Source organism: Ceratotherium simum, chromosome 10 (assembly GCF_057802395.1).
Source record: "Ceratotherium simum simum isolate JZ-2026a chromosome 10, ASM5780239v1, whole genome shotgun sequence".
NCBI classification, from domain to species: domain Eukaryota; kingdom Metazoa; phylum Chordata; class Mammalia; order Perissodactyla; family Rhinocerotidae; genus Ceratotherium; species Ceratotherium simum.
This window is the reverse complement of record NC_141909.1, coordinates 43,502,359-43,528,163: the sequence shown is the minus strand read 5'-3', so window position 1 is coordinate 43,528,163 and position 25,805 is coordinate 43,502,359.

Below are 25,805 nucleotides of genomic sequence, written 5' to 3'. Positions count from 1 at the left end.
TTAGCTTTAGTGATAGAGATGTAAGACCAGGGCTAAGCTGATTCTCCAGTCTGTAAGCCAAAGGCCTTTGCCCATAACTCGCACTTCTTAGAGGGCCTTTCTGTTCTACTCTAGTAGTATCCCAGATTGCCCTCCACCAAGCATAAGGCCTGAGAAAAATAATCTCAGTTCAATATATTTCATGACATATATTTCATTATAGGACATGATGTTCTATCATGTGTCCTGGAATGCTGATCTTATATTATTTTTGCTACTGATAGAAGACCCTGCCACACCCTCTCCCCAAAAGCACACAGAGAGGAAATGCTTGAATACCACTCAGTTATCATGACTGTTCTATTGATACATTCCAGGTTCACTGCTGTGTCTGTAGTGCACAAACTATTTTTAATAAAAATTTAGTGCACTTCTTAATAAAAATTGAAGTTTTATCTGAGAAACAATAGCCTGGGTCAAACCATTTTTGTATGTGTAACAAATAACATATAAAGCAAGGTAAATATCTATCATGTCACTGTAAAATAGAACCAGACTATGTAAAACTATACAGGTTACTTGTTTTAGGCTGAAGGCTTACAGACAAAATATATCCCGAAATATTTTATAACTCCACCAGTAAGCAGTCAGTAGTCTTTATAGCTTATCATCTGTGGCATCTCATAATAATGCAGATAATTGATCAGGCATTAAATGCTCGATTACTTTTCAGACAGATACGTATGTGATAAGCATAAATTTCATCTTATTCCCTTCGGAAAGCTGACAGTTGGAAAACAAAATCTTTATAAGTAATGTAACTGGAGACAACATAAAAATAACTTGGCCTTCATTATCATTTGGAAGCAAAACTTTTACTTTTTATTTTTATAAAATATCCATTTTTATGTTTTACAGTCTCAAAATGATTCTGATCAAATCCTAATTGATGTGGAAGGACATCTTCTAATTAATGTAGATAGTAAAAAACAATCTGAATCAGGATAAATGAAAGCCTTAAAAATTTATGGGATTAGTGCTGAGTGAGTATGCCATAAATCTGTCAAGATTTTACACAATAAGCATGCTAAAACAGTCTACTGAGATTGAAAGCGGTCATCAAAAAGAAACACCTCATGTAAGTAAAGAATTCTAAGACGGAAACACCTTCTTGATTTATACCTCTTGACTACTCATAAATAGATACTTCGTCTGTCTACCCATGTGAGATAGGTCTTATTTAAACACATTGATTTGAACTTCAGCTAAACATTTTTTGCAATTATAATACAGTAGTCTCTTGAATATCCATGGGAATGGAGGAGAGCTTGGGCAGATAAGAGAAACTAGAGTTCATTGAAACCACAAATCAAATTTTGTTTCAATGAGAGTGGTGAAAAATTATTTACCACTCCAGGGAAAATACCTCAGTACAGTCTATTTGTCTTTCATGAGAGAATGGATTTCTGCTGTAGTCATCTTCATATGGTATCAACTGTATATATTGCCTAAATACCTAAAAATTGAAAGTACTTTTATAGACAAGGCATATACGTGGTTTATTTCATTTCTTGTTCCAACAGAGAAGTATTAAGTAATGTTCTACTATGTATAAAATGTGTCTTATTATGTCATTTTGACAATACAATTAAACAACTCATTGAGTAATAATATTTATAATTTGTCTGAAACACTAAAGCACCTCTCTCTTAGGTACAAACGATTAATTGTATTCAATTTAGTTTATTAAAAATGTGATTTAAGATATGGGCTTTTAGATTCATATGATTAATGTCTTATATGTAATATATAATAATACTGTCCCCCAGCGGGTGATAAAAATTTACATAGATGGATGGATGGACAGATAGACAAGCACACAATAGGATTTCTGGTTGCACTAAAAATAGTAATAGACATGGGAATGTATCATGACAGTCCCGGACTTACCGTGTTTGGATCTCAAGGATCCATATAAATACATATTTTTTCTTTTTTAGAGGAAATGGAGCCTGTGGGGAAGAGATCAGTAAACAGGCACTTGGAGGCAGGAGTCAACATGACATCTCTTCCACACAGAATAGTTCTGAGCCCCTGTAAGGAAGGGGTTATAAGAACATAACCTAAAGATGATGTTTAACCATCATCTTTTTCAATTAATTAATTGTTTAATTAATTAATTAATGGCTTGAGAATAAGCCATCAGGAAATGGAAAGTAAGAGGGACACGTCTAAAATTGTGGCACAGAATGGGAGGAACAGGCTACGCCATTTGGGCTCCTCCAGGCTCAAGAACTCAAGAATCTCTCTTAACAAAGATAGTGACAGCAGTGGAAGTGGCAAGGTCAGATTTCAAATGTCTTTGTCAGTAGCGGGCATCACAAAGGGGACCAAAATGGAAGAAAGATGAGAAAAATGAAAATAGTGTATGTGATTATACATGAAACTCCCTAAGAAACTACCAGAAAAGATTAGGGAGAGAAGCCTTTTTAATGGGAATTGAGTTCCTACGTTATGTAGGTAGAAGTCAAGAGGCAGTTAAATTGGAAATATTGTTAATTTTATTTCATGTATAAACACAGCTTTGTTAGACCTCCATACATACGTATATCAGCAAATGAATGGAATAGTACATCTAAATACACGCTGAGTGTGAATATGTGTAATATACATTTAGATATATTATTCCATTCATCTGGTGATAATCATAACAATGATGACACTGAGAAATACTAAAAAATGCATGGGACACATTTATTTGCTATCTAATTCAAGAGTATATTTCTTTATAGTGAATGTATTCGTTTCTTAGGGCTGCTGTAACAAAGTACCACAGACTGAGTGGCTTGAATAACAGAAATTTACTTTCTCACAATTCTGGAATCTAGAAGTCTGAGATCAAGTGTTGGCAGGGTTGGTTACTTCTGAGGGCTGTGAGGGAAGGTTCTGTTCCAGGCCTCTCTCCCATGGGCTTATAGATGGCCATCTCTTCCTTATGTCTTCACATTGTCTTCCCCCTGTAGGTGTCTATATTCAAATTTCCTCTTCTTCTAAGGACATCAGAATTACAGCCCTCCCTAATGACCTCATTTTTAACTTAATTATCTCTGTAAAGACCCTATCTCCAAATGCAGCCAGATTCTGAGATACTGAGGGTTAGAACTTCGATATATGATTTTTGGGGGAGAAGGGGTGCACAACTCAGCCCATGACTGTGAATTATTGTTTTTGTCTTCTAACGGAGAACTTCGGATCCATATATTAAAAGAATTCTGACGTCTTTTGTCCAATATTGATCCTTTATTTAGGAATATATTCGCTTTCTTTATTTGTTTAGTAGGGTTGGAGTAGGAGAAAGTTAAGGGAAATCACTTGTCAGAATGTTCCTTATACCACTTGTTTTTAAATAAAGTATCTATTTTCTTCCTGTTTGTTGAATTTAAAGCTATACCTTGATTCAGTCTTTTATAATACCCTGAACAAACGTGACCTGTAAATATTCTAAGAACATCATCCATACTTTTACTTAATTTTTTTTTCTGTTCAGTGTTTAGAGAAGAAACACCTTTCACAAACATAATCTTAGAAAAATGCCTTTCAAAATGGTTAGCAGACTGATTACTTTTGCTTGACTTCCTTCAGAGTTCAATGTTGTTCACAGTAATAACGCTGGCTTTTGATAAACAGTTTAAACATGAATCAAAGAGACTGTCGATGGCTCAAAGAACATCAGGCCTTTATTTAACTACAAAATGAGATGTCCAGAAAAGGCCTATTGACGCCTTAAGGCTGCCAAGCCTGGTGGCTGGTTCATGACATCTGCCAGAAGTACTGTATCTGGGAAACTTGGCTTCAGTATTCATTAAGAATACTGATGAGAACGGTATTGAAGGAAGTTTGAGAATAGTTTTCAAGAGATGGGAAAGAAATTTGTTTTGATATTTTAGTACAAAAACCTAAAGAGATAATGACTGTATAAAAGTATATTTTGTATAAGCTTTCATTATTTTCAAACTGGTTTTCTTATCTTGTGCTAATTAAAATGATTTAAATTGTAAAGATCTATATATAAAATAGCTTAATTTGGGGTTAAGTAAAAATGCTGAATATCTTATAAAAATTCAGGCTCTACCATTTACTCATTTTGTGAGCTTGGTGGCTTACTTTTCCTTTGTGTCTAAGATTCATTTTATTATTTTTTTCTGAAATATTAATACACAGGGATAAATTATTTGAAGTCTCTTATAGTCTAAAGCAATTTTTTTTTCAATATCTCTAATATCTCTATTAGGAATGATACATTAAACAGAGACAACTAAAGAAAATGTAAATAAACTGATTAGAGCTCATAAATTACTCAATTGATTCGAAGACCCCAAGAGTTATCTCCTTTTCCTGAGCATGGTAGATACAGAAGGCCAGTAACACTGAGAGTTTGGTTGAAAGCTTTTAGTCATTAAACATTTTTCAACATGTGAAATGTAACCCTGCATCAATATTCAAAAGGCTACAGAAAATTTTAAAAAGTCATTTTTGCTCTCACTTTGTAGAAAAGGAAACCATTATCTTTTTCTCCTGAAATGGCTCAGCAAGAACCCACTGCTGCATTTCACCCAATCCTAGGATCTGGGAATTTGTATTTTTTTATTATTTTACTAAATTAAGAGAACAGTGACCATTTGAATATGCTCTAGACCTTAAACTTTTGGATGTCCTATTCTCTAAAGCAATCAAACAAGAGATCTAGTTGAAATAATGTTAGTCTTTTCCTGTAGGAATGGATTTTATCCATAATGGGATAGGAAGAATGAATTGTTAAGTAGATCCTTATTAGTTGAGAAAAAGTAACTTCCTAATGGGTGATACTTGAAAGTAGGTGATGTTTGAGATCACTAACATCATGAGGTTGATGTGTTACAAGATAATTATCATTTCTCTTCATAATATACTCTTCTTGTAATCATTGGAGATAATGTACTGAGTAAAGACTTGGTCTGCTGTGACATAACCATTATTGAGATGATAAAAGCAAAGTGTAAAATTTAAAAATGTACCATAGTTCAAAATAGTAAAATAAACCATTAAAATGTTAATCTCATGACACCCCCTTTCCTCACTCTTTCTCTCATCTCTATCTCCATCTCTGTCTGTATCTGTCATAGTGTTACCATGTTTTTAAATCTAGAATTAGAGTTATAAGAAGTCTTCTTTCAAAACTATCACATTTCTAGGCAGAATGTTTAGTAGTTAAGAATAGATTCACCTTACCAACTGCGTGACCTTGGCAAATTTTACATTTTTAAAATAGAGAAAATACTAACACCTCTCTAATAATATGGCTCTAATAATTGAGAGAGTTAGTATACGTGAAATATTTAAATTAGATCCTAGCACAATTTTTATGCTCAATAATCAGAGATGACAAAAATGATGATTATGATGATGATTCATGTTCTTCTTTTGGAAATAAACTGGATGCCTTATATTTACATAATATTTTTCAGTATTAAATTTTTTGTTATAGTTTTTCTTCTTTTTTTATGACAATGCTGCAGGCAAAGAGAATAAATGCTCTGTATAAAGTCATAAAAATGTCTCCTATAAAGAAGAGCCACAAACAAAGCCTCTTTCCCTTGATCACCAACATATCACTTTTTCTTCAATACTCAACAGTTGGTGGAAAGGTAGAATCATCCTTTACCTTTGTAACAAATTACTAATATGAGCTGCTTGCTGTACTTGAAATTACTGCTCTTGTGTCTGAAATTATTAAAAAACTTGAGGAAATTTTCTGATACTGCATCAGTTGGAAACAAGCTCCATCTCCTGGTGACTCACTCCAGGCACTCAGGTAACTGCTGTTACCTCAGAATTCATCTCTGCTGTTTCTCTTGCCAAACCCTATTCACTGAAAGATTTACAAGCCTACTAGGGCAGGTAATATCTTTAAAAGAATAGTTACATAAGAGGTAGTCAAATAGTTTACATTTCAAAATCTTGTCAGTATAACCTTGTTAGCATATGTTTTGAAGCATAAATTAATGAAATATAAATCTTCTGTAGTACCATTTTGTATCTTATAATTGCTGGCATGTTTTTTGTATGCATATGAATAGAGAAATTTACTTAAACCTTGAAGACAATGAATGCTTATCTCCTAAGGACTTATAAAATTTAATGTGATACTACTTTTACAAATACTTTAAAAAGTACTCAGTCAACAGTAGGAAATCAGAAAATAGCAAAGACTCCATAAATGTTAGTTGTCAAATTATTATTATTATCATTATTATTACAATTCTATGTCTATTACACCTGGACATATACTTAACTTTATCTATGAGCTGATCAAGTGTATCAGTTTCAGCTTCAACCAAACAACAAAAGATGGCATTTTGATTATGGGACATTTTACCATTTTTTACATACCTTCCATGAGGATCTCCCAGAAATTAAAAGTGTAGGTGGTGATACAATTTGAGCTTTCTAGTTGATGTGAAGTCGTTGGATGTTTCTGGCTCAGTTGATAGAACAGAGATATAACTTCACAAAAAAGTACCCCCTTACTAGTACAGAAGGGCTTTAGATAAAGGAGCATAAAACATCCTAAGGGAGGAGATTTGAGGAAAGTGGTTCAGTGTTTTTTATTCCACTGAGTTCCTGCAGTTGAATGCTGTCGTAATTTAAGGTGAGGCCAACCAAAGATGTTTTGCAGTAGAGAAATGTCATCTTGTTTGTGTCCAGCTTATCACTCATCCACTTTACTACGTGCCAGCAAAACTAGCATACGACTTTCTGACTTCTTTGTTATAAATTGCTATCATGTACCATTGTGCATCTTACAATTGCTGGCATGCTGGCTATAGTTTTATAGAGGTAGCTCTCTTCTTGAATATGCGATAGCCTCCAAATGGCCTTCTTGTTTCCATTTTTGATTTCTTCCATCCATTCTTCATATAACTGCCAGCATCTTTTTAAACATAAATCAGATTATGTCTCTCTAGTTAAAACACTCCAATGGCTTTTGATTGTACTGAGATGAAATTCAAAACTCCTTACTATGGCTTACAAGGACCTCGTGTCCTAGCTGTGTATCTCTCTGACCTCATCTCCTACACTCTTGGCATTCATCGTGTTCCAGCAGTACCAGCCTCTTCTCTGTTCCTCCAAGTTCCATGGTTTGTTTGCCTTAGAAGTGTTGAATTAGCATCTGACTCTTCCTGCAACATTTTTCACAAAAGTTTCATATGGTTGCCCCTTTATCATCATTAAATGATCTGTTCAAATGCAACTTTCACAAAGATGTCTTCCCTAGACTAGAAAATCTGAAGTAGCCTGCACATCCCTGTAATTCTCTATCACGGTTCTCAATACTTCCTACAAAATAGCATCACCTGGGTAATTTAAAACAAGGAAAAAAACCCAAAAACCTATGCCTGGGCTCACTCTCCAGACCAATTAAATAAAAAATGTGAAGATAAGAGTCAGAGCATCAGTATTTTAAAAAATCTCATCAGGTGATTTTAATAGGCAGCTAGAATGGACAATCCCTGCTATAATATATCACTTGTTTAATTTCTTTTTTTTCTATCTGGAATTACCTTATTACAGATTTATTTACTTGTATATAGTCATTTTTTCCCATTAAAGTATAAGATCCATGAGAGCAGGCACATGTTTCTTTTGTTTATTTCTGTACCCTTAGCATGTAGAGAAATGGTTCTTAAATTACTTTAAAAAACGTAGTTAATTTTTTATTGAGGTAACATTGGTTCATAACATTATATAAATTTCAGGTACACATCATTATATTTTGACTTCTGTATAGACTACATCATGTTCACTATCAAAAGTCTAGTTGCCATCTCTTACCGTACAAAGGTGCCCTTTTACCCCTTTTGACCTCACCTCTCCCTATTTTCCCTCTGTTTGAGTGAATCTACCATATTCACTATTACAACAACTCATAATTAAATTTTTATTTATTTTAAAGTATATATAGGGGCCGGCCCCGTGGCTTAGCGGTTAAGTGCATGCTCTCCGCTGCCGGCGGCCCGGGTTCGGATCCCGGGTGCGCACCGAGGCACCACTCCTCCAGCCATGCTGAGGCCGCATCCCACATACAGCAACTAGAAGGATGTGCAGCTATGACAGACAACTATGTACTGGGGCTTTGGGGGAAAAATAAATAAATAAAATCTTTAAAAAAAAAAAAATAAAGTATATATATTGTCAAATTGCATGAAGACCCAAATAATAAATTGTTCACTTTCTTGCTTTTGATATTTAAATATGATGAAAGCTAAAAGAGCCAAAAGCAGAGTAACTGATAAATTCTTAACTTTCTGACAATTTCTACTTTTTGGAGAAATAGAAGTTGATGAAAAGAAGTGAGATTTAGGCTTAATTTTTACTAAAGAGAAATATGCGAAATAGATGAGAATTTTGATAAAAATCTCTCATATTTTGTGATTCACTAAAATGGAAAGAAAAATCTCATGTTAGTCAGATATTTAGCTTATATTTTTGGAAAACAGATATCAAAATATCCAGAGAACCAGTATCAACAAAATGCCTACAAATACAAATAGGTATACATAGAAAGTGAAGTAAGAAGACATGAAAAATAAACTCACACTGTATCTTTAATAAATTCAGTGAAGAAAGCTGGAGGCAACTAAAATGATTATTTTTATTAATTCATATATAATATACATGACTAGAAGAGTAGCCTAGATGATACTTCCAAAATATATAACAGAATGGGAAAATATATATTTCTGAGTAACACATTCAGATATGATTTGAGTAACCAAAGGAATAACTCAATGGTTGGGAAAGGTGAAATTATGTCATAGCATACACAAAATGTAAATTTATACATAATTCACATTACTTTCATCTTCTCTAACAAATAAATTGAAAGAAGGGGAATATAGAGCTAAACATGTGAAATATACAGTAAACTAGTATAAATGGTTGCATGTTTTGTGCCCTGATGAATGAAGGTAGTTGATTAATTTGCTGGTATAAGCAAGGGACTCTTGATGTTATTGAGAATGTATGACAAATTACAGGTGCCAGAAGACTGGAGATTCGCAATCTGATTTTGATTTTCTAAAATGCTTTATAAACTCGTAAAATATGATCTATTCTCAGCAGCTAAATTTCAAAATAATTATTACACAGATTGTTTGTGACCATTTTAAGAGGAAATGTGTGTTCTGCTAAACTTTTACTTCCCCATCTTTGAATGACTTGATCCAGAAAAGAATTTCCTGTATATGCTGCTTTGTGATTATCTCCCATATGACATTGTCCAGAATATCACAACCCCATGCCCAGTTACTTATTTTGAAGGGAATACTTACATGAGAATTTCCAGCTCAACAACAAATCACGCAAAGGTTAGAAATCATTAAATAATATTTATTAAGGGTAAATTGTATAGGAATTTTAATAGAAAGAAAGTTGCAGAGGTGCTTTTGAAAGCAATGGTCAAAGTTCTACCTAGATATTTGTGAAAGAAAGTTACCAATCGTGAAACATCTAATTGGAGTATGTCTGAATTTGGGTTCCCCAGAAACAAACACTAAGATGACAATTTGGGTGAAAATAATATATTAAGAAGGTAAACTGGTGGTCAAGTAGCCAAGTGAGACAAGCAGGGTGCTGGGTCCAGCATAGCTCCACAGAGGTTACTTAGCTTCAACTCCACAGAGAAATTCTAAAGACAGTTTAGGTGACACCGTTGAGTTATTCCAATTAGGGATAAGATTACTAGAGTTTTATATTCCTGCACCCAACAATGAGAGTTTAAAATTTATGCATGGAGAAACATAAATTTCCAGTTTTTTCTGCACTGGAAAAATGGGATTATAGCTACCAAAGGCATCCTTCCAGGCAGACACAGGGGCTGCTGTTGTGTAGGAAATCACACTAAGCAGCCAGCGTGTGGGAAAGTAGTAAAGGGATCCTAGGGGCATATTGGAGGAACACTGAGAGCATTTTCCACTCTACATTTTGTGGACAAAGCCAAAATCCATGGGCCCAAATTTTTCTTAAAAGAAAACGTGCATTAATGATAAATATTTAGCATTTTATTCTGTTAAATGATATTCTATTTGAGTATCAGAATGGAGAAATGCAGAAAATACACATTTGAGCAATATCTCTACTTTAATGAAATATTATACACTTTTAAATTAGCATATTTGACTCTGTTGCAGCATATAGGCATAGACAGAGCCTATTTAAATATGTACATTTAAGTAATAACGTGAATGTTTGAATAATCACGCCCATCAATCTTCTTCAAGGATCATTCAAAATTTTTCTGACAAAGGTGCCAAATAGGTGATAGATGAATAAAGTACACAAATTCTAATTTTGCATGATGTAAAGAGCCAAATAATTTGAGGTTGGCTGTTTTCCTAGATTCCAGAACTGACTAAAAGCATTTTTCCCTGACCAACAAACAAAATAGAATATAAATGCAAATTGTTTCGTTGACAGCATAACTGTCTAATTCAATGTGACATTGATGTAAGTAAGAAGAAATGAGCCAAAATAACACTTAAGATGTTTTAAAATCTCTCCCTTAAAGTTCAATTCTATTTTACAAAATATTCTTTGTGCAGTGTACAATTATGGATCATCTTGGAACTGAACCAGTTTGATTTTACTTGGGGAGCAACTGTTCCATATAGTTAAAGCATTATTTTAACCAAATTGTATTTTATTTTTCTTATGTTCTTGAAATACACCATCGAGATAAAATCATTGTTTTTACCACTGTTTGCAATAGTAACTTTAACTATAGCACTAAGCCTTCAAATTTTATTATTATGATTTCTAAAAAGGAATCCTACTGCAATAATTGGAAATTCAGGGCTTGCTGTTTTGAAAATTAATTCCATATATGTGTTTTAAGAGAAATAAATTTATCTTAAATAAGCTGAAAATTATCAATTAAAATTTATAAATAGCATCAAAAGAAAATGTGATGGTCTCAGTTGACAATTATGAGATAGGCACTTATTATTATAGCAGATATATAGTTCTTAATATAAACAATTTCATCTGTCTCAAGATGCGTGTGTGTGTGTGTGTATGTATGTGCACAGATGAGCATGTGTGTGTGCCTGTCTCACAAGAAAAAATTATGGATTTGGGGAGGGTAGGCATTTTATTAATTTCTATACAATATATAACCAGTAAATTAATGCATTGCCTTCAGTGGAATTGAAGACAATTTTGGAAAACACCTACTTTCAAGATATTCCACAGATTTCTAATTTAATTAAAGGATTATTGGCTGAGGTCCCACAGTTAGCCTGTGTTTGTTGGAACTGTCATGGAAATAAGAGAAAAAGAAGAGAAATCAATATCCTTAACACCATAATTCAAGGCATCTTTTTAGGGATCTGAGTTGCCATGGACCAATATGTGGTATTTGTGAACATTAACAGGAAGCGGGATAGTATTTCCTGATGCGCGCCCCCCACCAGAAAGTTTCTGAGCTACCTGTTGTGTGTCTCAGAGCTCTTTCTTCTCCTTCTCCGTAGCACCTATTCACATTTTGCATTATATATTTTATGATAATTTGATTAATGCCAGTCTGCTTCTTTGAGAATGAAACTCTTCAATATCAAGATTATGACTCTTTTATTCACCATTTTAACTCAATATATGGATATTAAATATTTCTTGTATAGATGATAAATACTGGTGCCATTTTTGACAATGAGAATTTTAAGAAATATTTCATTGAATAAATACTTATTAATTTTTGTAAACTGATAGATTTGAATATATATACACATATATCTATATGTGTATATCAGTATATATATGTATTTGACTGATACTTCTGAAATCAGATTCAGAACAACGAATATATAACATGTTCAAATTAACTTCAAATTTGAATTAAACATGTATATGTTAACAGATATTCTTAGGGTTACAGACATGAAAAGCTAATGCAATCGATATGATCAATATGGTTTCTGTGAACATTGGATGAGTTAATACACGTAAAGGGCTTAGAATAACATCATCATTATAATCATAATAATGTTTTTCCATAAAAACATGGCAATTCCGCGATAATTAGAATTTTATAAAGTAACCTCAATCTTTTCGGTTCCTTTGGGTCTCACAGAAATGTAACCTTGACTAATGTGATAAAATAGCTTTGTGGCTTTGTGTATCTTGACCACCTGAAGAGCAGAATATTGATTCTATATTTAACTGTGACCTGCAAAGTGCAGCCACCAAAATTACTTTTTTTGAAAAACAATTTTCCCCTTCTGAGAGTTTACATGGAAAACAAGTTGTAAAAAGGAGAATATTTTTAAAGGGTAATAGTCATTAAAGTTTAAATGATCATCACAATTGTGTCTTTCTACAATTCATTTTAATTGCTGTTATATTCACATAAGAAGATAGACTGGTACAAGATAAATTAGACGAGGAAATCCTGGTAAAATATTTGTGCCACAAGATTCCAAGGGCTGTAAAATCTCTAGCTTTCACATTTTCCAGTTTATAAGGGCCACTAACATATTTTAAAAACCCGAAGTCCTAATTGAAATTTAAAAATGAACTGAAATACCAATTTCCAATTACACGAGTGTACTTATAAATTAGAAAATTTCAAGCGATAAAAAGGACTTGTTTTGTTGTCATTGTTAACAAAGGAAATGATGTTTAATCACCTTTTATACAAGTAAACAATATATGCATGCTTATATCTGCAAATAGGTATCACTAGTTTTTTAAAAAATATTTAAAAAGTCATATTCATTTATACCAAAAAGCTCATGTCACCATTTAAATTAACTTTATACAATTTAAAATATAATTCTATTTACACTATAAAATTTCTGAACAAAAAAAAATGGTAAAAAAAATAAAAAATGTTTATAGTGAAAGGAAGTCTTCCATTTTCACAGTCACTATCTCCATAGGCAACCATTATAAACAGTTTCCTAGGCATTCACACAAAAATAACACATTAATATTTATGCATACATATTATTTTTCTAAAACCGGAGTTTGTTCTAGAGCTCTCAGTTTCACTTAATATTCTTAATAATTGATCAGTAACAATACAATAGGATTTTTTTTTTTTTTTAAATAATGTGTCTTAGGTCAAGTTCCCTAGAAATAGAGCCCGAACAGAGGATTCTTGTACACTTGATTTATTGGTGGAGTACTATCAGGAGAAAAGTTTTAGAAACTAAAGGAACCAGGATAAGGTCTGGGAAGAAGCAAACAAATACATTTTAGCTGAAATCTAACAGCCTGATTCCCAGGGGAGTTCTGGAGGATGAGCGGTGCCACCGAGTTGTCTCGTCCTGAAGCAGAGCCCTGATTTTGTACTGCTGTATCAGTAAATACTGACAACGTGTCCTTGTAACTCCCAGATGGAAATATAATCCCCCAATTGAGGTGATTACAGCTCCTGAAGCGATTTCCCTGGAAACATTGTAGTGTTAGTAGCTCAAATTCACAGAACCCAGGGGATGAGTTTATCTGGTTGTCAAAAAGGATCTAGGCAGACCACTGCAAGGGTACCTTATTGATGGCATATCACATCACTGGATAGAGTATTATGCTTTAACTATTTTTTCTTCAGAGATATTTTGTCATCTCCCTCTTTAGTAAGTACAGTGTTGTTGATAGTTTTCCACCAATGGTTTCCTGCATATTATAGTATCTATCTTTAATAGAAATTCTTAAAAGTTTACATGCTGGACGAAAAGTTACATGCATTTTAAAGTTTAATAGATAATGCCAAATTATCCTCCAAAGTAGTTCACATTCTTCATATCTTCATTAACAATGTGAATTAAATTCTTGGTCCTTAATTATCTTGATATGAAAAACGGTATCTCAGTTTGGTTTTATTTTGCATTTTTTAAATTATATAGAATATCTAGCATATTTTCATACATAAAAGTAACTTGTATTTTGTTTTGTGATAAATTATTCCTTTCCTTTTTCTATACTTTTGTTAGGTAGCTAATATTTTTTCCTAATCAATTTTTAAGAATTATACATATAAGTTAAGAAAATAAATATATTATAAAACATTTATTCATATATAGCTTTAATACTGTCTTTTGAACTTGGTTTTTATTTTCACTGTGTAGACATATTTAATTTTATGAAGTTAACTTTAATCATCTTTTATAACACCTGAGCATTCCATCTTATTTAGAAAGGTCTCCTTACTGCATGACTATATATTTTAAAAATCTACATATTTTCTTCAAAATCCTTTAAAATTTCCCTTTTTTTGAGGTAAAAAATTTCATTCTTTTAATTTGGGGCAAAATTAAATTTATTATATTTAAAAATTCAATTTTAAAATATTTTATGTTGAGTAAAGTTTATTGTGTTTGATACTTTGACTATGGTTTTTGTGAAACATAAATGATGACTAAACTACTGAAGCCAGTGGAATGTGTGTGGGCCTTAAGATGTGTAAATAAAGAAACATTTTAACAAGTTGATAGATTTTTCCTGGGGGATTTTAAATGAAATTTAGTGTTAGTAATAAAAAGTTTTAAAAGTAAAGTATCATGGAGAAAAACAATTCTATTAGAAACATAGCAATTGCTTTATAAAGCGAACATTGATTTTTCTATTTTGGCTTAAAAATTTGAAATACTTTTAATGACAGAATTCTTTCACATGGAAGTTATAATTTAAAAGTGAAAGTAATTTTTAGCTTATAAAATTTTATTATAGTTAATATGAAGTTGGGGGCCGGCCCTGTGGCTTAGCGGTTAAGTGCTCGAGCTCCGCTACTGGCAGCCCAGGTTTGGATCCTGGGCATGCACCGATGCACCGCTTCTCCGGCCATGCTGAGGCCGAGTCCCACATACAGCAACTAGCAGGATGTGCAGCTATGACATACAACTATCTACTGGGGCTTTGGGGAAAAAAAAAAAAGGAGGAGGATTGGCAATAGATGTTAGCTCAGAGCTGGTCTTCCTCAGCAAAAAGAGGAGGATTAGCACAAATGTTAGCTCAGGGCTGATCTTCCTCACAAAAAAAAAAAAAAAAGGGTAATAGCTAATATGAAGTTTATGTTACGTCAAAACTATTTTAAACTATTTAATTTGTTTCGTTGTTCACAATTTATTTGCTTTTCTCTATAGGGTAATTCCTAATTCTGTTAAGAGGTCATAATGTAATCTTAGGATAATTCATTTACTTGCAATGTTATTGACTGGATCAATTCCAGTAATATCTCCTTTGTGGTGTATATAGAGAGAGAGCACTTAGATTCAATAACTATTTAGACCTTGAAAATGTGTTACATGTCAAAACAAAAAGGAAAGTCATCTAGTAGTAATAGAATTTTCTTTTACAAATTTCAGACATTTTAAAATCAATTTAAGTATTTATAGTAGCCTATAATATACATTTAAGGAATTAAAAACCATCCTAGTGGGAATGTAATGCCAATGTTTTAAAAATAGAGGATAATTCTCAAAATGGATATCTAGCTTAACTTCTTACCTTAACTTCTTCCATAAATTACTGAAAGCAATTCATAAGTAATTTTAAAATATAAATATCACCAATAGCCATTGCTATGGAAACTTGTGACATTTGGGTGACATGATTAGTATTTTTTATTCCATTACTCCCAAAACCTTTCTATTCGTATACCTGAGAGGCTTGAAAATTTTTTTAAAACAGAGAAAAATCCAAAAAGTATTCTTCTTATGGTTTAGGTTTGTGAAGAACTTTGGATTCGGCTGATTTTTTAAATATAAGAGAAATGTAGGTAACGTCCAGGGTATTTTGAAAATGAGTCATTAGTTTTCAGCTTCTAGTCCAGGCATAATTCCTTCCCAAGCAGAGCTTCCTTGGCAAAGGTAATGATTTCTGCTTGCAAGCTGTTTATTTCTCAGTACATTTTTTAAGTGACCACAGTTCTCAAGAGAGTTTGTGGTCAGAATTGGACAAGGCTAATGTCCCCTGTGGCCAGGGCTATGAAAGTGGCAGCCACGTTTGCAAGAGCAGACAGATATTGCGGCAGGTCAACTCAAGGTCTTTCAAAGAATGGATACAGTGAGGTCAGAACTTAGTAGACAGGCTAAGTATTTACATCAACATACATCCTGAGGAATCAGAGAGCTGAATTTAGAATGATTCAGAGAAGGTTTCGTAAAACAGTATTTCTGATAGCGTGTAAAAACCCCTGTAAGAAAGAAGAAAAAATTATGAGATACTTTGGGGACTAAATCATAGGACTTCAGTGATGGACATGCAGAAATGAGACTTAGACGGGAATTAAGTGGATAGTTTGGTTATTGGTCCTTGTGTAAGAATTTGGGCAGCTGGTATTTAGAACAAATAATAAGAAAATGTTATAAAAACAATTAAGCTTTTGATTTATCCTATGTGTTTTTTATGCTACTTATAAAAGAGAGAAATCATTATCCACACTTGGCTTGCCTAAGTATTGTAGATGGAGATAAAAAGAAACATCTAGATAAGAAGTATTATCAATAGTCTACAAATATTCTCTACAGATACAGAATTTACCCATAGGATTTAGCTTATAATATGTGTACGAGGAATGGTAATATTACAAAATGTGGAATATATTATCATCTTTCCAATTTTAAAGTCTACACCAAATTTAAATCAGTGCTACTTATTCTGATAAATAAAAATGGTACCCTGTTTTAAAGTGTTAATCTTTCATAGCATTTTCTGGAGTAAAAGTCATGGTTATTTCTTCCTAAAAATGGCAATTAAAGTCCTTTTTCCATGTATTGTCTCATTAGCTAAATAAAAAAAATAATAATTGGTGTCTCTTGATTTCTCTTCATATAGTTTGGTACTATATAGTGAAGAAATTTAATAGCAATTTGACTTGTGCCCTCATTATCGGTATGCTGTAGTCATTTTCTACTTTTCAATGACTTTTAAAATGATCTTGTACAGTAGCGGCTTCTTATTATCCAGAAAGGTACTAGGAATAGGTGTAATCTCATTATACCCACAATCACTCAGTAGAAAAATATGTAATATTCATGTGAATATCTGTGAAGTAGTAGGGTATACTGGAATAGCTTCATTTTCTCTGCTATACGATGGTATAATTACATTTATTTTTTTAAATGACAAACTCATAAAATTATACAGTGACAATCAGCACAAATGCAGAGTTGCTATTTACGTGGGAGAAATGGGTTATAGGGTAAACTTCTAATTTAGTTAATGGAATTTTGAAATAGAGTTTATAACCAAAGTGAAATGAAACACAATGGTCTTAGTCGACTCTATTTTATAATCACTTACATTTTTATTGCTAATTCACCTAATTGAAGTCAGGAGTAAATACACCATTAGCTCCTGATAACTTAGGTTAGAGCTGAATTTTACTGTTACAAAGGATATGTAAATGTCCAAAAGAAAGATACACAAATATGCTGAATATTGTTAGTAACACAAGAAAACAAAGAATTTAAACAAGTCTGATTGCTGTGTCTAGTTATAATGTCTTTTGAAATCACTTGTGATCTTATTAAATCTGTTTTAAATAATTTATTTTCTATTGAAGTAATTAATTTGTTAACATAAAAAAATGAAAACAGCAATAAATGATACCTTTTTCTAATGTTTCTTAAAACAAGCAAAAGTGTGGCTATTGTGGTATTGTAAGTAAGGATTGTGATTTAAAATATTCAAATAAATATTTCAATGTAAAAAGAAGTAACAACATGAAATAATTTGGGCAAAAATAATATTAACAGTTTAAAACATTAATTAAAATAACAAAGCTTTCTAATTATATTAAACATTAATTAAAATAATGAAATTTGCCCATTTTTACCAGATCTTGACACCTATCTCAATCTCATGTTTGCAAAATATTAAAAATGTTGGTAACAACCACAGCAACAACCTGCTAAGAACCTAATAATACTTTTACAAATCTAATTTAAAGAGTACATATCCGGGGGCCGGCCCAGTGGCTTAGCAGTTAAGTGCTTGTGCTCTGCTACTGGCGGCCCGGGTTCGGATCCCGGGCGCGCATAGATGCACCGCTTGTCAGGCCATGCTGAGGCAGCATCCCACATACAGCAACTAGAAGGATGTGCAACTATGACATACAACTATCTACTGGGGCTTTGGGGAGAAAAATGAAAAAAAGGAGGAGGATTGGCAATAGATGTTCGCTCAGGGCCGGTCTTGCTCAGTTAAAAAAAAAAAAAAAAAGAGGAGGATTGGCATGGATGTTAGCTCAGGGCTGATCTTCCTCACAAAAAAAAAAAATTTAAAGAGTACATATTCTTTAGTTGAATTGTAAAATTTCAAATATATTTATTCTTTAAAAATAGCTAACATTTACTGAAGTTATTGTTCCAGGAAGTATGTGAAGCACATTTTATAAATTTCCTCATTTCTCACAAACCTTATGATGGAGAAACTATTGCCTGTATTTTACAGATGAGAAAACTGATGCCTACAGAAAGTGACTAGCCTGCCAATGTCAGAGAAGTTCTAAATGGTGACAACATCATTTAAACCCACACTGTGGTTCTGGAGCCCACTTTCTTAGCCACTTTCCTCCCACATATTACAATGTGGTTGAGATCAGGAAAACCTGTTAATCTTAAGGAAGAGAAAAATGCATTAGGATCAGACCTTAAAGAACTGCATTCCTAATTCCTTGTTATTATGCCATTTTCAGATGGGCCACAGGCATAAATGTAAACAGTTGTGTTTCAAGTATTCTTTAAAAATGAGTGTTGAAATAATTTTATCTTCAAACAAAAATCAGTAATTATCTCAGTTATTTACCAGTTTCCCAGCCTCAATAATGAACTGCTGCATCTATATAACTTTTCATTTATTGCTGGACTAATTTTGTCACTTAGCATACAGAATGTCTGCAAAAAAATATGACTATAATAAAGATTTCCTTTAACAGTAATACCATTAATTTCCATCACTATATTTAGTGTAACTTTTTCTTAGGCCAGGTTCCCATTGTTAAAGTTAATGTCTAATAATATACACACAAACCCACATATATTAATATATTTAATTTATAATATAATTCTATTAATACATATTACATAAATGGGGATTATTGTATAAGAGGAGGTAAAAAGAATATACTGAACTAATTCATTTAAGTTTAAATATTTACTTTAAGTACATTATGCCAAGGGAAAATTTTAAATGTATGTTTAAAAAAAGAAAGGAAGGGAGCCGGCCCAGTGGTGCAAGCGGTTGGGTGCGCAAGCTCCTCTTCGGCGGCACGGGGTTCGCCGGTTCGGATCCCGGGCGCGCACCAAGGCACTGCTTGTTAAGCCATGCTGTGGCAGCATCCCATATAAGGTGGAGGAAGATGGGCACGGATATTGGACTGGGGCCAGTCTTCCTCAGCAAAAAAGAGGAGGATTGGCATCGAATGTTAGCTCAGGGCTGGTCTTCCTCACAAAAAAAAAAAAAAAGAAGAAAGCAAGGATCGTTTGCATGGTCTATGATAAAAGAGAACAAAAAATAATTTCAGAACATGTTTTGTCAATGGATCTTATTGATCATTTATTCACTAAAATGTTGTTACTCAAACTGCATGACCAACAACTGGAACAATAACTGCAGGATCTGTCATCTAGCATCTTTATCTTAACTCAGAATCAAAAGAACTTGAATCTGCTTCTAAACAATGTTTTCATGATGAAACTACTTCTGGGTGATTTAGTTTTTCTTTCTATAATAAAACTGAATCAAATCTTCCATTTGATTACATTGGCAACAATGACACAGGTGGCTGAAATTATATCAAATCTGCCTCAATGAAGACATGTTCTTCATAAATATCAGGCAAAAGATAATAATAAATTTTCTGTTTATGGTATATTCATAGAGTGAGATATTCTGATTAATGGAGAGATAATATACATCCACAGAATTTTGACAAAACTACTCGAATATGAAGGGGTAAACACCACCTTAGTTTTATACATCTTTATTTAAAGTATTTCCTTTCTAATTTTCAAAGAATAGAAAAACAAAGTTTTGCAAAAGGACATGCAAATATGCTAGTTAGAACCTCAGAATTTCTACATCTGTGAGAAATTCACCTTGTTGCCTTATAGTAGTGTTACCGTAAATTATCATTTTCATACATTCTAACAGTTAATTTTGCTGTTTTTAGAGTGTAAAGCAAATAATTGCTTGTAATATATACTTCTTTTGTCAACATGAAAGAGAGGATCATTAACTTATACAAAATTATTCAGTCATGAATGAAAGAAAATACTGTTGGTGGGTTTTTTTTTTTTAATTTTACAACTTTAAGTTAAAGATGAAAACCATAAAGAACATTATGAAAATCTTATTTTTTTTAATCTTGGTAATTTAAGAACTTCATTTATTTTTCTGTATTTCTTCTCATTAATTATGACGATTTTAATCAGCTTTGTTATTTTCTTATTAAGCCGTCATCAATGCACACCTGTCATTCCCCTTTATTCCTTGAAAATTTTTGCTTTCCAATGTTATTCCTTTCTTAATTCAGTTTCTTGAATTTCTCTTATTTAATAACATTGTTTTCCACCATATAGCATCTACCTATTGTTATACATGACAGTGCTGAATTTACCTGAATCCTGTGCCCCTGAAAAACAATGACATTTAAAGGAATATGCACTCCATCCCTCCATTTTGTGTTTTGCAAAAGGGCTTACTTCAAAGAACCACCCTTCCCCATATGACTTCGATAAGACTCATAGATGCTCCTCTTATTTACAGACCTCCGAATTCCTATTCTTTGATTCAAAAATTAGCTGAACTGCTTTATCCTCATTGATCAATAGAAACAAAATGCTTGTTAACCAAACTTAAGATTCTCTCTTTCCCTGAGGCTCCAGAACTTTGACCCACCCTGAGCCCACAAACAGCCCTTCCTTAAGGGATGCTCCTCTGACCCTCACCCTCGGAAAATAGGCGGACCTCAGGGTAAAACTTTGATTTAATATCCTGTCATATCACTCTTTTGTCTCAGTTCTCCATCCAGTTCTGTCTAGCCTTGTTCACTCCTTTATGTAAAAGAAAATTTTTATTTGCCTAACCCTGATATGCCTGCAAGTCCTGTGACGGCTTCTCTCTACTGTAATAGTCCCCTTTCCCTACTCAATAGACCTTCCCTACTCTTTTGCAATAATTCTTTCAAATAAAGTCTCTCCTTACTAGATCTGGACTTTTTTTTTTATTTGACATATCCTACTATTTTATAGTTAATAATGTCAAATTTCCACAGCGTGTTTCAAGAACCCCACTCTGTTATTGCCATCTCCTCTCTTTCTAACTCTCTTCTCCTAGTGGCCCAACTGTAACAGTCCTTGGGCCTCACTGGGTTTTATAATCAGTAGTCTTACCCTTTCGTCTCTCACTCTTCTCAAATGTTCTTGTTTCTCCTTAAATTCCATGGCAGAGCATTATAAAGACACCTTTATTTATGTATCTTCAACTTGCCTGTTGCTCTTTTGTTTATTCATATTTATTTTGCAATGGTTTAAGTCCATCTCTACTTAACACTGACTGGAGAAAAGTGCTCAATCATCCTGACTGTCCTTGCTTTTATATCACGAGCATTAATTTCAAGTAGGCTCTCAGTGTTGTCAAGCAATCATACTATATGTTGTTGATACGCTCACTCTCTAGCACTTTTAAATTATTACTTCACACTCTAATCTTTTCTTAAACCAAGAGTACCACTTCCTTATCTGTGCACTCAGATAATAACCTTGTTTCCCACTTCACAAAGAAAATTATCACAATCATAAGAGAACTTCCAGAGAAGTCTGCAATACAACATTGTATACATACCAGCATCTGGCCCTGTATACTGTGCCTTCCTTTCTAACATAAGAAATGAACTGTTTGCATCCTATCCAAAACCAACTCCTCCACTTGTGCAATACATCCTACCCTATTGTGCTTTCTCAAGGACATTATTAGAGCAATTTGTTCTTTTCTTTCCTGCAGCATTAATATTTCCTTCTCTAATATATAATTCCTACCAGTATACAAGCATGCTAAAATGTTTTTAAATAAAATAAAATAAAACCCTCTATTTACCACCTTGAGCTGCATGTTCATTCTCTGCTCATCTTCACAACAAATTCCTTCCAGCAATATGTGTATACTTGCTGCTCTGACTCTTCTCCTCCCATTTCCTTTTTAAAGTCCCCTCAATCAGTATTTAATCCCACAATTCTACCAACATTACTTTTGTAAAGATTATCAATAACATTCATCTTATAAATTTATTTGTCAATTCTTGATCTTTCTCTTATTTGACTTATCAGTGGTATTTCTCAATACTATTCACTCTTCTTTGGGACACTTTCTTTGATTTCTAAGATTACACACTCCTCTTACCTCATTGGAGTCTGCTTTGTCAGCTTCTGTTCATCCAACATCTTAACAGCGGAGTGCTCTAACACTACGTCCTTGGACTTTTCCTCTTCTGTATCTTTGTTGACTAGCATTTAGTCCCATGACTTTAAATAAATATTTTTATACTATTAACTTCCAAGTTTGTGTCTATATCCTAGTCTTTTCCCTGAACTCCAGACATTTTATCCCATTGCTTACTCAACATCCACACTTGGATATCTTTTAGATATCTGAGAGTTGATGTTTCCATAACTCCATTTTATGCCCCAAATCCTCTATAACCTTCTGTATTCTCCATTTCTGTTAACAGTAACAACATCTTTCCATTTGTTCAAGCCAAAACCTTGGAAAAGACATTGAGTTTATTGTTTATCTCACACTTAACATTTCATCCATCAAAAATTATGCTGGTTCTAACCTTAAATTGCAACTGAATTTGCCAAAATTTGAATTTCAGATGTCCAGGAAGTTAGATGGTCTCATAAAATATTAGGTGCTTTATGCTGAGATTCCAGGAATTATGGAGAAATAGAAATACACTTGTTCTCCCCTAATCAGCTTCAAGCTGATTGGACGGGCCAGGAAACAAGCAGTTCTAAAACTTGAATGATAAGAAACAGGAATGAGAGTGTCCCTGGTGTCTTGTAGAAGCAAATGGAAATATGCTCATAAAGAAATAATAGAAGCCACAATTTTTACAAATAAGTTTTTTGAATGTTCCAAGCCCAATCCAAGATAAATAGGCTCGTGAGGAGATTAAACATAGGCACGTGCACGGCACACACACACACACAAAACCAGAAATAATACTCCTAGATACTCTAGATATTGGGCGATTCAGACTTATACTGTAAAACCACTATGCTTACAATGATCGAGAACATATACACAAACATACAAGATTTCAGCATAGAACTAGAAAATATAAATGATGACATTGGTTTTTTAAATAAAGAAATAGAAATTCTAGAATGAAAGTTAAAATCTGCAGATTAGGAAAACCAGTTAGAATGAGGCACAGACAACAAAAGCATGGAAAATTGGGAAACGATGGTAAAAGATAGAGAGAATGCATTATGAAGTTCTAATGTTTGATTCTTCGGAGACACAGAAAATAAGCAAAAGAAATAAGTAAAGAAATAAGGTCTGATAATCTAATACATAATAAAAATGATCAATCCATCAATGGAAGAATTTTAATAAATCTCAAACAAGATATATCAAAGGAATCCACAAACATATATAACAGAGGAAATTGCAGAAAAACAAAGAAAAAGAGAAGATGGTTTACTTTGAAAGTAGCAAATTGCCCTTGGTTAACTATTAGATTGTCTTCTTGTCAGCAACAATGAAAACCAGAAGTGATAGAGAAATACTTTTCGTATGCTTAAAAACAATCATCCAACTATGAATTTCACTTATATTGAAAAATATCCTCTAGTAGTAAAAGTAAAATAAAGATATCTTCAGACAAACAAAAAATATTAGGAAATTTTTATAACCAGCACCTCACAAAAGAAGTAATAAAGGACTTTCTTGAGGCAGAATAAATACCCCAAACCTATGGTTAGAGTGGCAGGAAGGAATGAAGAGTTACAAAAAGGTCAATATGTGGCTAAGTCCAGATGTTGCATTCATTTTATTAAATACTAATAGTATGTGCTATTAAATTTACACAGACACACACACATATAATCTAAATACAGCACAGTGTCACACAAACAACACATAATTTGGAAGGTGAATAATAGAGTTGAAACATCATATGGCTCTTGCATTGTGTATAGCGTGGAAGTACTAATTAAACTTATCTTTGTTAAATCAAGGATGAATGTCATAATACATACAAAACCACTAAAATAAAAAGTGAGATTGAATTCCAAACTAACAGTAGAAGAAAGGGAATGATCACAATTATTTAACATTTCAAAGAATTCAGCAAAATAGAAGTATAAACAAAAGCTGAGACTGGTTGCCGTGTAAACAGGACACGGCTTAGTTTTAGGGAGGACAGAGCGGGTCTCGTTGGAACGTGCTCTGGAAGTTCTCTGAGGGCTGGCAAAGTTCTATGCCTGACCTGGGTGGTATTACATAGATGTTTAGTTTATAATTTATTAAGAGGCACATAAATATTTCATGCACTCTTTCGAATGAGTTATATTTTCCAATTAAAAAAAGGTTTTAAGGGAAGACTCTTCATACTTTATAATGACAGTGTGCCTAGAAGCTTTATATTTGTATTTCTACTGTAAATGATTCTTTTAAACTTTTGTTTATTTTGTATTTGAATTCCCTGACCTCTGGGGCAGCTTTTTAACACCTGCCTGTTAAACGTCCTCAAATTGTTTTCTGTTATTTTCTCTGATGATGGTATGGATCTGTAACATCCCTGAAATATTAGCAATGTTTAGTAAGCTATTCTCTTCAAATTGACTTTCTAGGTACAAATATGTTTTCAATTAAATACAGGCAATTCTCATTATTCATAGTAGTTGTGTTCTATAACATTGCTGCAAACAATAAATTAGCAGACAATAAACCATTGCTCCTAAGGGAAATATAGAGTTAAGTTCCTGCAAGTCTCTGGTCACATTTTCGTCAACTGATCAATACACAACCTTGTTTTATGTGTGTTTCTGTTCACCTTATTTAAAATATATTGTCGATTCATTGACATCGAGCTGATGACTAACAGCACTATAACTCATGCCTGAGCAAAGCTTATCTAACACTCATGTTCTCTGTAAGGCACATCACAGCATTCTAGTGCTTAGGTACTCTAACTTAGTGCTATGTTTAAGGATCATTTTAAACAATGAAATCACCAACAAAAAGCAGGAAAATGCAGAAGAACGTTGCACAATAGACCACACACACACAAAAAAAGACATGTTTACAGTATGAGAGTTGAAACAGGATGGCAGAACATCACCTTATCCAACCTCAGCTGGGAAAGCATATGTCGTGTGATTCACATTTTTTTTCAATCTTTTTGACATACATATGAAGATACTGAAGTATCTTAAAATTTCAGAATGCTTCCCTTCTATTCAAATAATTAGAACTGCCTTCTTTTTTTTTTGACGTTATCACTTGAATCCATCAGGTAAAAAAATACAAAATTAGTGTTATAATCAGCACATTGTAATACTACTAAAGCAAAAGATTAAAGTGCTAAATATTTTTTTCCAAGATATAAATGAAACAGATTACCAGGGAAACATTTTGTGACTACTGACATTTTGTTATTTGATTCCAGTAACAGGATCGCTGAAGGTTAAAGGAGCACATTTTGAAAATGAATAGGCTAATTAGAAAGCATTTAAAGTTTAGTTGCTCTGAAATATGCAGTTGATATTGTTCAATGACTC